At 33.7% G+C, this 13,740-nt stretch overlaps 1 protein-coding gene across 3 annotated transcripts in view; it reads right to left on the bottom strand.

The window, feature by feature from the left end:
• The window catches only part of LOC118197968 (sterol O-acyltransferase 1-like), a 156,245-nt gene extending 142,945 nt beyond the window's left edge, over nucleotides 1–13,300 (bottom strand). The window contains exon 1 of one of the 3 annotated variants that reach the window (XM_085811734.1): nucleotides 13,146–13,300. The gene's annotated coding sequence lies outside the window, so the exon portion shown is untranslated. Of the gene's footprint in view, nucleotides 1–110; nucleotides 289–4,095; nucleotides 4,147–13,145 lie in introns of those variants that run through there. The other 2 variants (XM_085811735.1, XM_085811736.1) reach the window with 2 other exon arrangements.
• Nucleotides 13,301–13,740: the final 440 nt, after the last annotated feature.

Genomic DNA, 13,740 nt, shown 5'->3' with positions numbered 1-13,740 from the left:
ACAGTAATGTGGATCGAAAGTAAAGGTGTTGAATATGTTTTCAGGAACTGATTGGTTTATAAATGTTAATTTCAAGTTTAAAATGCGTAATATAAAAATTATATACTTACTAATTATTTGCGCTATTATTTCTTTTCTGATGTATATTCTTCTGCCGAAATATTAATGTTAAATTCTCGACTACGAAAATTTGTGCAAAATCATTAATATAAATCGCAGGCTGGGAATTTTCACTGCTTACTTTGACATCGCCCAATCAGTTTTGCCTTTTTCTCCATTACTTTAAATGAATTATCACTAATCGAGAGGTACTTGATTATAAAACAATCTTGTAAGTTCATTTTTATATATTTACATATTCATCGCTCGTTAAATGCGATTTGAACTTAAATGCTTTAAAATAACTATCGTCATATGATGGAATACGCGTACAGTGACCATAAAACTTTCGAAATATGTTTATCTAAAGAAACAAAACAGAAAGATATGAAGAATTTCGACAAACGTAATTGATTCATATGTTGCATACCTACTTGAAATTTATTTTCCCACTATATTATGACGCATACGTGCAGCAACACACGTGACCTACAAACCACCAGTTTTCTTGCGTCAGAAAGAGGGGAGATGACTTCATAAGATGTGCAAGTAAATCCTAGTTATCAAAATTTACTGGTACAAAGTAATTTCGGATAATGTTTTTTCGGATAATTTATGGTCAGATTCGTTTTCATAAAATAATATAGACGTGGTATTTTTTTCCATGCCCATCCCCGACTGTAGCACTATTTTTTAAAACATTTTGCTAAATCGTAAAACTGTTCTTTTAAATATTAATAGTTGTTTAAATTGGATATAATTAACATAATTAATAATAAAAAATATAATTAATAAAAAAACAGTGCATTTGTAGTCACAAAAAGTAAACATTTTATTTTTATCACAATTATCAATTTTGAATTATTAAATCCAGATATGGACATATGGACGTCCGCAAAAGATCGGAAAACGGAGCCTTTACCCCTGGAATCAAATTTAAAAATATATTTTTGTATTGAGACATGTATAGAATACGTCTCCCTTTTATTATTATTATTATTGTTGTTGTTGTTGTATTGATGCAACATTAATTATGTAACCTTCTTGTAAATAATTGACCCAGTTTTTTTTGTCTCTAATCCTAACGCTCCTGAAAAAATTTTGCAGACGTCCAAAGTCTCATAGATGAGGAAAAAAGAGACGCAGGGTGAAAATGTGTCCCACCAGTGGCTGAATGGTTAAGACCGTTGAATATTGGTAGCTCGAACTGCGTTCGATTCTAGGCGAACGGGCTGGTTGCATGGTCGATTTTCCCCATGTGTAACGTGAATATAAGCCAGTTTCCCTTAGAAAATCCTTCACAAAGTCATCCTTACCCTTAGACAAATAGGCCTTCGTGAGCTGCATTCATATGACCTGACCTGATCTAACATGATAGTTTGGTTTAGTTTAGTTGATTTCGGCAAAGTACACTTGCTATGTACTTAAGAGAAGGGATGCCTTTGTGTAGGACGTTCTAAGGGACGCTATCTCGTATACACGTTACGCATGGGGAAAACCATGAAAACGCCCATGCAACCAGCTTGTTCGCCGGAATTCGAACTCCGGATGGAACTAAAGAGAGTCCGTCCGTCCGGTTAACCTAACATGTACAAGACAAATATTAAAAACTGGTGGTACTTTACCGTTATAGCTATAGCATTTGGCTCTTTTTGTTTTAGCGTATTTCCTCGGCGATTTTTGTTTGGCTGCTTTCGTGGATGCGTTCTTCTTTATTGCAAAGGGTTCCACGACTTGAGATTTGCCATGCAATGAAGCGGCTATCTTATTTCTTCAAGAAAGAGATGTTCTTCGCAACGATAGAGTATGCTTGAATTAAAAAACTCGAAACCAAAATGGCTATGCAGCCTTCTTTCATGCTGCGAAGTAAAAGATATCCGAACACAGATGTGGCTGATCAATTGTACGAGTATTGGCTGTAGTCCGTGTTGTCCCCCCCCCCACAGTGGGTTTTTTGGAGGATTTTGTCGTGGAATTAAAGACTGTTCCTTATTGCGGTTCCGATTTTCCTGTTTCCCCCCGGTATACAGAAAATGCGTGGAGTAAGGAATAAGCCAAAATGCCCCAATATGATGCCAAAAATGCATGGCTATGGCTTTATCAGAAAAGTTCCAAAAGGGCAACATATATTTAAAAAACATGGTGTAATTAAAAAACTCATAATAGTACTCTGTAAACAATAGCAAGTTTCCAGTTTCTAACTCTTCTGAAATACGGTCGAAATCGATAGGCTTATCAATTAACAGATTTAAAATTTCAAAAGAGCAAGAACAATTCACTTGGGATGAAAAACAATACTACAAAATTAATATTTTATAACCAAAGTTCTGGTGATTTTCTCGAACTCCAAACCATAAGAAATGGCAGCAAGGTGTTTTCTAAAATGTTTTGCAGTTTGGAGTTCGAACAGATTCTTCTGTATGGGAAGGGATGGAAAATGTTTCCTGTACATATCATCACAAAGGCAAGACATTTATCGCTAGGAAAAAGTAAAATTCGCGAAGTAAGTAGCGTAAAATCCCGAAACTTTCCTGCCTGAGATTTACGTTAAGCAAGAAATAACCAGAAACAAAATAACACATATGTATGTAACTAAATTAGCATTTAAATAACACTAGTATGTAACTAAATTAAATGTTAATAGAACATTCGTAATTTCACGTCGAGCACCAAAAGTTGGCGTAGATCTTGCCAAACTTTTACCAACCATTTCGAAGGAATTTTGGACGAACAAATCTCTATTTAATTACTAAATAACAAAGGATCTTTAATTACCTTTATGATCTGTGACTATCCATGTTATTATTATGGGCACCCAGAATTGGCTACTGCCTGTTACTTTGAAATAAGCACTTCAAGGTTCCATGGTTTTAGGGTTCCCTATTTCTCTAATCGAACAAAATTAAAAGTTTCGAGATTATTTATATAACTTAAATGATATTTAAATTTTGCTAACATGAGATAATAAATGAAAAAAATTAATGTAACAATAGGGAACTAAGTCGCATTATTATTTAATCTAAAGCATTTAAGCAGAAAGCTGGTGAGCTGGTGTTGAATTAACACAAGATAGTACGAATCACAAAATGCCAGGAGTGAGTAAAATACATAATACAGATATACACAATACAATAAATGAATGCAGTACAAAAAGTACACAAATACCATTACCAAAATATACAGGGGATTACATTATTTTTCCGTAATAACACTGGACACTTCAAGGAAAAGTAGCATAGTCGTCATTCATGATCGTTAAAGTGTGTCATCATCATCACCATTGTCAGAGGAGATCATGGTATTTAGGCAAATTAAATACTCGATCTTTTTCCCATAGCGTTCGTTACCATGGTTAGAAAGCAAGTCAGAAAGATTTGGTTTGGTTTGGTTTGGTTTATTAGATTACAGCAAAGCACTCGAGGGCTATCTGCCTTAAAGGAGGGATGCCTTCGTGGAGGACCTTTTTAAGGGAAACTGGCTCGTATACACGTTACACATGGGGAAAAACACGAAAACACTCATGCAGCCAGCCCGTTCGCGGGATTCGAACCTCGGACCGAACTACCAGTGTTCAGCGACGTTATCGCTCGGCCGCTGGTGGGCGCAAGTCAGAAAGGAGAAAATGGCCTTGAAATGCCTATTCTAAAGTAACAAATCAGGTTTTGGGATGCAGAGGACAAGTTTATGTCGCTTCGGGAAACAGCTTTTTCTCATATACCTAAAAACCAGCAAAACTTAAGGCAACTCAGAGTTCATTCTCCTAGCCTGGATTTTAGAATACGAGTTGCCGTGTATTTTATGTAAATAAACTTAATCCAGAAATTAAGAAAATTAAGAGGAAAAAATTCTTAATTCGTGGATTTATTTGATATTCACTAAAATTCCTAAAATCTTAGAGTCCTCTAAAATTGTGAAAATAAATACGTAAATTCGCGCCGCAGTAAAGTTTACTCAATTACTTTTCGGGTATAAAATAAAAATGAAAGTACCACATACACAGAATCCCATCCCATCATCAGCAATAGTAAATACTTGAAGACGCTCTATGTCTTAGAAGAGTGTGTTTAAACGTGGAACAAATACATAACTAAGCACATGACAAACACAGCTGAGTATGGCCTAAAACGAACAGTGGCATTTCAGTATTGCGTAACTCTCTGTAGTTCAAGACGTGTTTTCTGGAACAATTAGGGTTAGTGGAATAGATGGAAGCGGAAACTAGTCAGGGTCACGGAATTCCCGCCGTTTTTCAACATCGATTTCACTTCTTCCATACAAAAATTTTCTTTCTTCTTACTTTCTTTGTTTACAGGCATGCTAGTCAGGCTTTTAACTTTTAAAGCTCGTCAAAGATCGGCTGAAAGAAATTACATACTAAACCGCGGTACTTCAATTTTCGTTATAAACTTTTGCGTTATTTCTTATAAAAAATATGCAATTAGTCAACTCTTCATTTATTAGGGTAATACCAGGAACGACGTATACGCGGTGGAGTTAGGGTTAATTCGAGGGAAGTTGAAAAAAATCAGGAACGAAAATAACTCATTTTATAATTAATAGTGAATTATTTTATTTATTAATATTTACTTTTTAAATAGTAAACTGGTATTAGTAGTATCATCAAGTAATTTAATCTTTAAAAAATGTAAATTAAATAGTATTCAAAACAAAAAGAGCAGACTTTAAATAAAGGGAAAACAATTACAAATGAAGAAACTGAATAGTAAAATGGCATTTACGAACGATACTTAAAAGAGAATTGGAACAATGTCATTATATTTAAACTCACGTATTTATGTAATCCGAATTATGCACGATTAAATTTCACATATCATTGCGGATAAAAAGAAGTTCCAAATGCAATGACATCACCTACTATCACTTCTGTCATTCCACGCATTTTTCTTCCTTCATTTGCATTTTCCGTAAATAGTAATTGCTCCAGCAGTGACCGAGTGCTTAAGACTACTGAATACTTGGTTCTTCAACCTGATTTGGGTTCGATCCTAAGCGAAAGAGCTAGCTTCGTAGTTGGTTTTCACCATGTATAACGTGAATATGAGCCAGTCGTTCTTAGGTCTTAAGTCTTCCACGAAGGCATCCCTCCTCTTAAGCAGATAGCCGTCGTATCTTTGCATATCCACAATAATCTAACCGTAAAAAATTTTAATGTACGCTAAGAACATGTGATACTAAATTTTCAATCGCTGTGTAATATGCATTTTTCTTTTTTCACTTCTCCCCCCTCCAACATATGGAAGTTAATTCGTAACCCGATTAATTCGCCGTCCATTGATCCGGAGTTGACCGTATCGTATAATACGAACTATTTCCACTGACAGAGGATTGAAACCTAACAAACATATTATACCGGAAGTCTAATAAGAAACTAATCTGTTATTACAAATTAAAAAAATATGATAAAGAATAAATTGACCGCTACACGTCTTTTTATAATCCGTAAAGTTCTAAAAAGGCTTAAAAAACAATTTTAATTTATTTTTCCATTTTTAGTTTTCATTAACTATTCAAATTCTTTTTTTTTTTTTTTTTTTTTTTTTTTTTTTTTTTTTACCATCTTTAATCTACCTTCGAGCTCAGTAAGCGAAACAACCTTGACATCAAATTTTTCTGACATTGTTATGAAGGTTATTATATGAAATCTCCTTAATTCGGTCACAGCTGTCGGCCAACGAGGTACTAAATTCCATAACAAAATTTTAACTGAGTTGGGACAGCCTTCAAAAGCTTTAAAATGTGTTGAATATTCCATTTTAATTACAAAGGGATACAAACTGTAATTTGAACGTTTCAAATTATTACTGCAGAAACGAATTTACAATTCCTCTCTTGTTTACTCAAATTGCATTTGTATAAACAAACGTATGAGTCACACCTATTTTTCTTTGCCCAAAATATTTTATCGATTATTTGATTACGGCGAAACTCATTAAGGCTGCCTGCCCAAAGAGAAAGATGCCTTTAAGGAGAACTTGCTAGGGAAAATTAACTATTTTTCCTGTTAGACATAGGAAAAACCATAAAAGCTCATACTATCAGCGCTCAGCAATCTTATTTATTCAGTAATAGTTGACTCCAGCGTACAGAGAAATTTCGAATTCTGTCTCAGTTACCATATTTGTTACATAGATAAACTTCTGGTGAATGCCACGGATTCTTCATTTATGTCAAATCATAACAGGATATTCTGCCTGAAAAAATGCACTTTAAGCTAAAGTGTGCAAGAATTACTTCAAGGTAAAAGATGGCTTCATGGAGAACTTTGTAAAGATTTAATTTGGGTTTATTGAATTACGGCATAGTACTCGAGGGCTAGCTGCCTAAAGGGAGGGATGCCTTCGTGAAGAACTTTTCAAGGGAACTGGTTCGTATACATGCTACTCATGAGGAAAACCATGAAAAACGGCCATGCAGCCTGTCCGTTCGCCAGAATTCAAACCCCGGACCGAACTGCCAGTGTTCACAGGCTTTGCTGATAGGCGCTGGTGAGCCCTTTGAAGATGAAAATGGATTATATATGCATACAGTAACAAAGTAAATACCCACCCAATAACTCCTTTCTCGAGAATCTGGACTCTGCCACTGGTGAAAATGAAACAAAGTCAGTTAGGATTAACTACACTATGGCAAAGCACACTGCTTACACACCTTATCTGCTTAAAAGAGGGGAAACGACTTCGTAAGCTAGCTCATATTTATGTTACACTTGGGAGAAAACAACGTAAAATCTAATGCAGCCAGCCATTCGCTGGGTTTATGGCAAGTACTTTAGGACTATCTGCCCAAGAGAAAGAATGCCTTCAAGGAGGAATTCCTAGGGGGCACGGGCTTGTATACACGTTACACATGAAACAAAAACCACAAAAATGCTCATGCAGCCCGTTCGTCTAGTATCGAGCCCATGTCAGAACTACCAGTATTTAGCGATTTTACCGCTCTGCCGCTGGGTAGGAACCATTCGCTGGGGTTTGATGTTAGGCTAGGTTATTGATGTTAGGCTAGTGGCTTGCATTCATTCACACATGGGGAAAACCATCGTACACCACCGGCCTGTTCCCAGACTTCTAACCCAGGTCGAACTACAAGTACGAAAATTGTTTTTACACTGCGCATGATTTTGCACTATAGGCAAAGTACTTTTATTTTTTTAAGGTAAATTGAAAATTTTTTGCTGCGAAATTGGCGACAGTATTAAAATTCAAGTTTGTTAAGAAAGGTGCGTTAAAGATATTTTTTCGCAAACTGCTGTGAAGACTAGCAATTTGCCAAACGGGCTGAAGGATAGTAATGGGGCGTGAAAAATAGAAATCGACAACAGATGTATCAATGTCAAATAAGGCAGGACAGAGCCAAAATAGCAAAAAACTTTGTCGCCAAGCAAATTGAAGCAAAAAAAGCCCGATTTGTAGAATTTGATTCAAATAAGTTAAATACTGCATGAAGAATTCAGATAACATGCGATCAAAGGATTACTAATTTACTTTAAATATTACTATTAAAAAATTTTCTTAACTGGTTTGGTTTACTAATTAGTTGTTTTTCTAATCTTGCTAATTCAGATTGCAAAAATCAATTTTTAACTAATATCTGTATTTAACTGCACATGTTATTTTCCTAGTTTGCAAATGTATGTGACCCAAAAAACGTGACGTTGAGAAGTTAACAAAATCTAATACACTGAATTCTTCTACCGCGAATGATCAGGCAATTTGATTTCGCTAACATCTTTCCAGAAATCATACATGAAGATTCCTACAGAATTCGAGCCCACAACAGCCGGGACACTGGTAATTCGACCTAGGTCCGACTGCAGGCAGGCAAACGTGATTGGCTGCATGGGCATTTTCGCAGTTTCCTCCATTTGTAACGTGCATGCGAGCCAATTCCCCTTCAGAAAGTTCTCTACGAAGACATCCTGGCAGATAGTCCTCCTATGTTCTCCCATAATCAAACAAACCGAACTTACAGAATTCAAATTAAATCTACATAAATTCTGTAAGAGAAACGAGTGTTTATAGTTGTTCAGTAATTTTCAAAACGCGCATCGCGACTTGAGCGCTGCGAGCTTTTGTCACAAGTGCCAACAGCCGTGAAAGCACAACAATTTTAATTCAAAGTTTGCATGACTGATTCACATTTTACATTTTTAAAAAGCTCAGTTCATTAAATATGTATATCTTTAAAGATAAGAAGATCGAAATGTTTCGTTATCACAGAAAAATTCAGCGTACAGAAGAAAAGAAAGAGACGGGGAGACAAATTCAAAAAGATTTTCACAGATTTCAGAAAGAAAACAACTTCAAACTGAATGTGGCCTAGGAAGTTCAGGTTCGTTGAACATTCATCCTAGCTCATTCATTGTTCATTTTGAAAAGCACTTCCCAGAACGGGCAAATGTTCTTGGAGCCTTTTTCAGTATTTACACAACTGTAAAGAAAGAACAGCATTTTCGATAGTAAAAAGTGTTCTACGGAAAGATATCTGCTCCAACTTGAAACTTTCGGCAAGAAAGTACTGATCGTCCTTGATTTGATTCTTATCCATATGAATTAGTGAACAGAAGTGTGATGAATGACAAAACACCAATCTGACAATAGTCAATGAAACGTTTTTCATTCCATTTCAGTTTTTCTTTTTTTTTTCGGGGGGAGGGGGGGGAGACAGAAACAACGAATTTAAAAGAATATTTCGGTACTTAGGTATTATCGCACCACCTTGAAACAGTTTGGCGAATTTTATGGAAGGAGGAGAAAAATTACTTTTCTTGTAAAAAAATACGCATTACAAACATACATACTTTACGTTTCAACTATATATTTATCTCAAAAGAAAATAAGTAAACTTAGTTACAAACGAGTTCTCGTTTTTGTTGTGGTGAAAATTTCGTAGCGATTGTTTTGAGGAAGAATTCGAAGCATTGTTCCTTAAGTGATTTTGCGGCAAAATGATGCATTCCTGCAGGAATTTCACCTTTCTTCTATTATTAAAAAAAAAAAAAAAAAAAAAATTGCAAGAATAAATTTTAAAATCGAATTTAAGACAAAAAAAACCATTATAATTTTTCTATAAAAACCTAAATATATCTTATACAACAAAAAGAAAGCACACAAAAATGGCGACGTTGGAAAATGAATATTTGGTCATGCCCATGGTTGCCTAAATAATTTTTATGCGCCTGGTTACCACAGTTTGGTGTATTCCTTGAAGCTTTGGCGATTTCTACTAAAGAAGTTGCGATATACGTATATTACTAATACGTATTTACCAATATTTAAAAAAATTTCAAATTCAACAAACACTCTGTTGTTCCACATACGCTTTTCTTACTGGAAATAACAAGTTGACGTATATATCTTCCCACGGGAAATTGTCTATAGTGGAAAAGATCTGAATGTTTTTATTAGAGCTATTAAAAAATATTAAATTTATTTTCGTGCATTTTATGCAATCTGTGAACAATGTTGACTTAGTTAGCTAAATCTATATAAAAGCTATTATGTACTATCATAGAAAATCGTGTACTTTGTATCCTCTAACACTGAACAATAACCACTTTTTATCTGCAGCATATATTCAGAAATTTGGAATCCAATAATTCACTTATCTCGAAACCTATTTAAATGATTTCTTGGTCTGTGAACACCTTAAATACAAAAGGAAACAATGAGGAAGAATAAGTTTAAGAAGGAAAATTTGCTAAATGCTTAATTTCCTGAAAAGATAAAAAAAGCACATTCTGTTAATTCCGGAGTAGGAAGTGTCAAACGTGTTTTGTTCACAGTACGATTTTCAGTAACTTAATACTTAATTTGAATGAAAAGTTAAATATGTGGCATTTATGAATATTCCGAACATTTTGAAACAAAATGTAAACAGTTTTCTAATTTTTTTATGTGAAATTATTTTGAGTATTTCATTTCTCTTTTTATTTATTTATTTTTTTCTTTTATATATATATAAGAAAAAAATTTTTTACTGACTGGTATTATGTGAAATTCCAAAAGCAAATATTTAAAATTTCAGTATAGTTTTTAAATCCATTATCTTAGCAAAGAGAGCAAATAATTCACGTAATGAATGCATTTGTTTTTAGTAGCTCATTACAAAAAGCAGGAAATATTTTTTTTATTTTCCACTTTGGCTGAGTTTATGAGGTTTTAATATAACTGCGGTTGGTATTGCATTAAATATGACGGAAAATAAAATTTCCATGTGCCAGTATTCTGTGGTTTTACCCACTCAGTTACTGATTTCGACGAACAGATACGAAAAATTTGAAGGAAGCAATACTAAGAAAGATTAGGTTATTTGTTAAGGCAAAGTAGTCAAGGACTATCTTGCTAAGAAAAGATGTCATTCTAGAAGGCATCTGGCTCTCAAAAAATGTCTCTGAAAACACTGGGAAAAACACACATAGTCAATCTTAGAGTTACCAAGAATCAAAATGGGCAAGCTATTAACATCCAGTGATTTTTCTCCGCTCGACCGTGAGAACCCGATTAAGACAGTCATTTTAGGCCAACACTGGTCAAGCGGATGAGACCGTTAAACCATTGGTAGTTCGATTCAAATGCAGGACAAAGGGCTCGCTGCATGGGCGTTTTTACGATTTTCTTCATGTGCTAGTTTGCATATGTTAGTTACCTCAGAAAGGATAGTTTACCTCAGAAAATCTAAACGGAGGTATCTTTTTTTAGGTGTGCATCTCCAGTACGTTTTGTCACAATATAATATAATGAATCCAGACAGTTATCCTCGGCAATATGTTCTTTCTGGCTTCTTAATGGCCAATGTTGTTTTCATGAAGCAAACCCCAGTTAAATCATTGGAGGATCTTAGATGCGTTACACCCGGTCTTGTGGCCTTAAGGAGTAAACACGTTTTCTTGGCCATGCAGAGCTTTCCAGAAAGTAAAATAAAACAGCAAATTAAATCACGCAGCTTATTCAGTGAGAAAGATGTATATTACTGTATTTAATAACAGTTCAAGGACACAGCTCATCATGTTAACTCTCAAAATGTATAAATAGAAATACGTTGATTAGGTTATATATATGCTTATTTGGACCGTGTGTGGGGAGGGCATAATAAGCTAATAAGTCGCTGTGGACACATAACGGTGAGAAAGCAGGGGGTGAAAATTCCTTCAGAAGAAAAGAGGTGTAAATGTAAATTATATAAAGACACAGCGACGACGAGGCGAGTAAAAAAAGTAAGTAAAACAAAGAAAAGTGTAACAAATTAGATGTCTGCATGAAAGCATGTAAAAAAAAAGGTTACGCAATTTTGAGGCATGCCTCAGATGCTGACATCTCTCGGAACAGCTGTGCAAAAAGAAAACAATGTTAGCAAATACAAGTTGTTAAAAAAGTACTCTCTAACATTCAGAGTTTTTTTTTATAAAAAGGTTTTTAACTTACTGAAGTATGAAAACGCTGAAGTCATGTAAAAATAGTAATGAAAACTACATTCGAAAATTAACAATGCGTGAATAAACGTTTAATCATTCACTAAGCAATAAGGTTACAGATCGAATAAAAAAATTTTAAAAAAGGAGAAAAAACATATAGGCATGAATACAAGAATAAAAATAGCATTAAAGAATTAAATCTGCTTTTGAATTCGTTTTGAAAAACAAATGGAAATTATATTTTTATGGTCAAAAGGTTCAGGGTTTTCTAAACAGGCACTTAAGAAATATTATTCCTGCAAATGATCAAAATAAATCATAATTTTTCTCACATTCTCATAATCTATTATTAACTACATGTAATTTATAAGTAGCTTCAAAATTTAAAAGGAAAAAAAATAATAATAAGGCCCCAGCTTAATTAAAAACAAACTACTTAAATTTTAAAATCTGAAGAATTTCTCATACCTGATTTCCATTTGTTGAACAAGCATCAATGACATTTTTAAATTAAGAAAAGTATTTTAAATTTTCAATCAGTATTGTCTTTGATTTTTGAAATGAAAGTTTTGCTTGTTTACTGGAAATGTAACATATTTGTGTTAACAATTGAATCTGTTTGTTTACTTGAATTCCACAGAAAATGACTTAAAACTTCATCAAAGTACACAATACTGCTCCAGATACTCGAAAATATGTTCATAGAAAAAATTGTTACGATAAACGAAAATAAATAACATCAGGTATTTAATTATTTAAGCATAAGATACAATTATGGCCTTTTTTTTTTCTCCTATTTTTCATCATTCAGTTTAAATTGATACTTCAGATCATTATTTGGAAAAAAAAAGGGAGGGGGCGAAGTAATTTCCTGGTAGCGAAGTGGCACTAAGAAGTTATACATAAATGAAAATTAATTACTTTCTTTTCCTTCCATTTATGCAATAAAAACAAAAGCTAGTTGCTTTTTATATTATGCCTGAATAAAAATGCACTTTAAACTTTCTCTCTGATATCGTACAGATACCAGAAACACAAGTATCACTTTTACATAACATTTTGTATAGTTATTGAATATCAAGCATATTTCGAAACCTTCATTATTTTCAGTTAAAATATTAAGCATGTTTGACATTTAAGATGAAATTATGAATCACTTTTTGTGAATAACCATATTATAATTTATTTGTTGGTTATCTATCTTGAAAATTTTAATTTATGCATCTGATAAACGTTTACAAAAAGTTTTAATTATATAATGCACAGTACCACTCAGAGTATATGGGTAATTTGTCAACATCAGTGACAACAATGACTCCTGTTACTCGCAAACTTATAAAGAATAGAAATTAAAGATATTATACCATAGAAAAAAAAAAATAACTTTTTATATAAGATATTGTTTTGCATCCGTTTTAAACACTAAAACAGATGCAAAACTGCTTTGTTTCACCTCAACTTTGTGTTGAGAAGCGAAATTCCGGAAATAGAAAACAGGAGAACGTAGCAGAAAGACAGCTTGTCAACAAAGCTCAAGAGAATATTCTATTAGAAGAATGATGATAACGCAGTCCGTTGTCAAATGATTCTTTCTTAGTTTACAAATAAAACTTACCGCGAAAAATTAATCGAACTCCAGACGCATAAAGAAAAAATATCTTTGTTGTCTTTTCGACCACGTGAGAAGCAGGCGACCCAACGCACAAAGTTCACATGCACTCAACCTGAAGTTGGGTAACGAACTAAGAAGAGCGACTCTTGTTTCGTTGGCGAGGTGAGGTCAACTTGGCATACTTTTGCAATCGTTCGTTAGGGTTATCGAAAGGAGGCGGCTTTCATATTTCCTACTCCATATTTTGGCGACTTTCGCTCTTTAAACCATTTCGCTAAGCTTGGAAAAACTTTCACTTCAGCAAAATGTTACACATCTGCCGTCTGCTGGGTTTTATCGAATTTAAGGTTATACAAACACTTTTAAATTCATATTTTTACTTTATAAGCATTGTATGCAGATAAATAAGAAGCATACTCTTCGCTGACACAGAGCTTAATTTCTAAATCGAGACGTGCCGAAAGAAGGCAGTTAGAAATAATAATAATAATAATAATAAAATATTAAAGTAGTTAATAATTAAAGTAATAAAATGATAATTAATAAAATAGTTAAATAAGTAAAATTAAAATTTAAAATGTAAAATGATAAATAAAAA

Source organism: Stegodyphus dumicola, chromosome 2, assembly GCF_044657685.1.
Source record: "Stegodyphus dumicola isolate Sdum_Otavi_A_Nest chromosome 2, ASM4465768v1".
NCBI lineage: Eukaryota > Metazoa > Arthropoda > Arachnida > Araneae > Eresidae > Stegodyphus > Stegodyphus dumicola.
The sequence above is the reverse complement of the archived record's forward strand: the minus strand, read 5'-3'. Positions and strand labels throughout refer to the sequence as shown.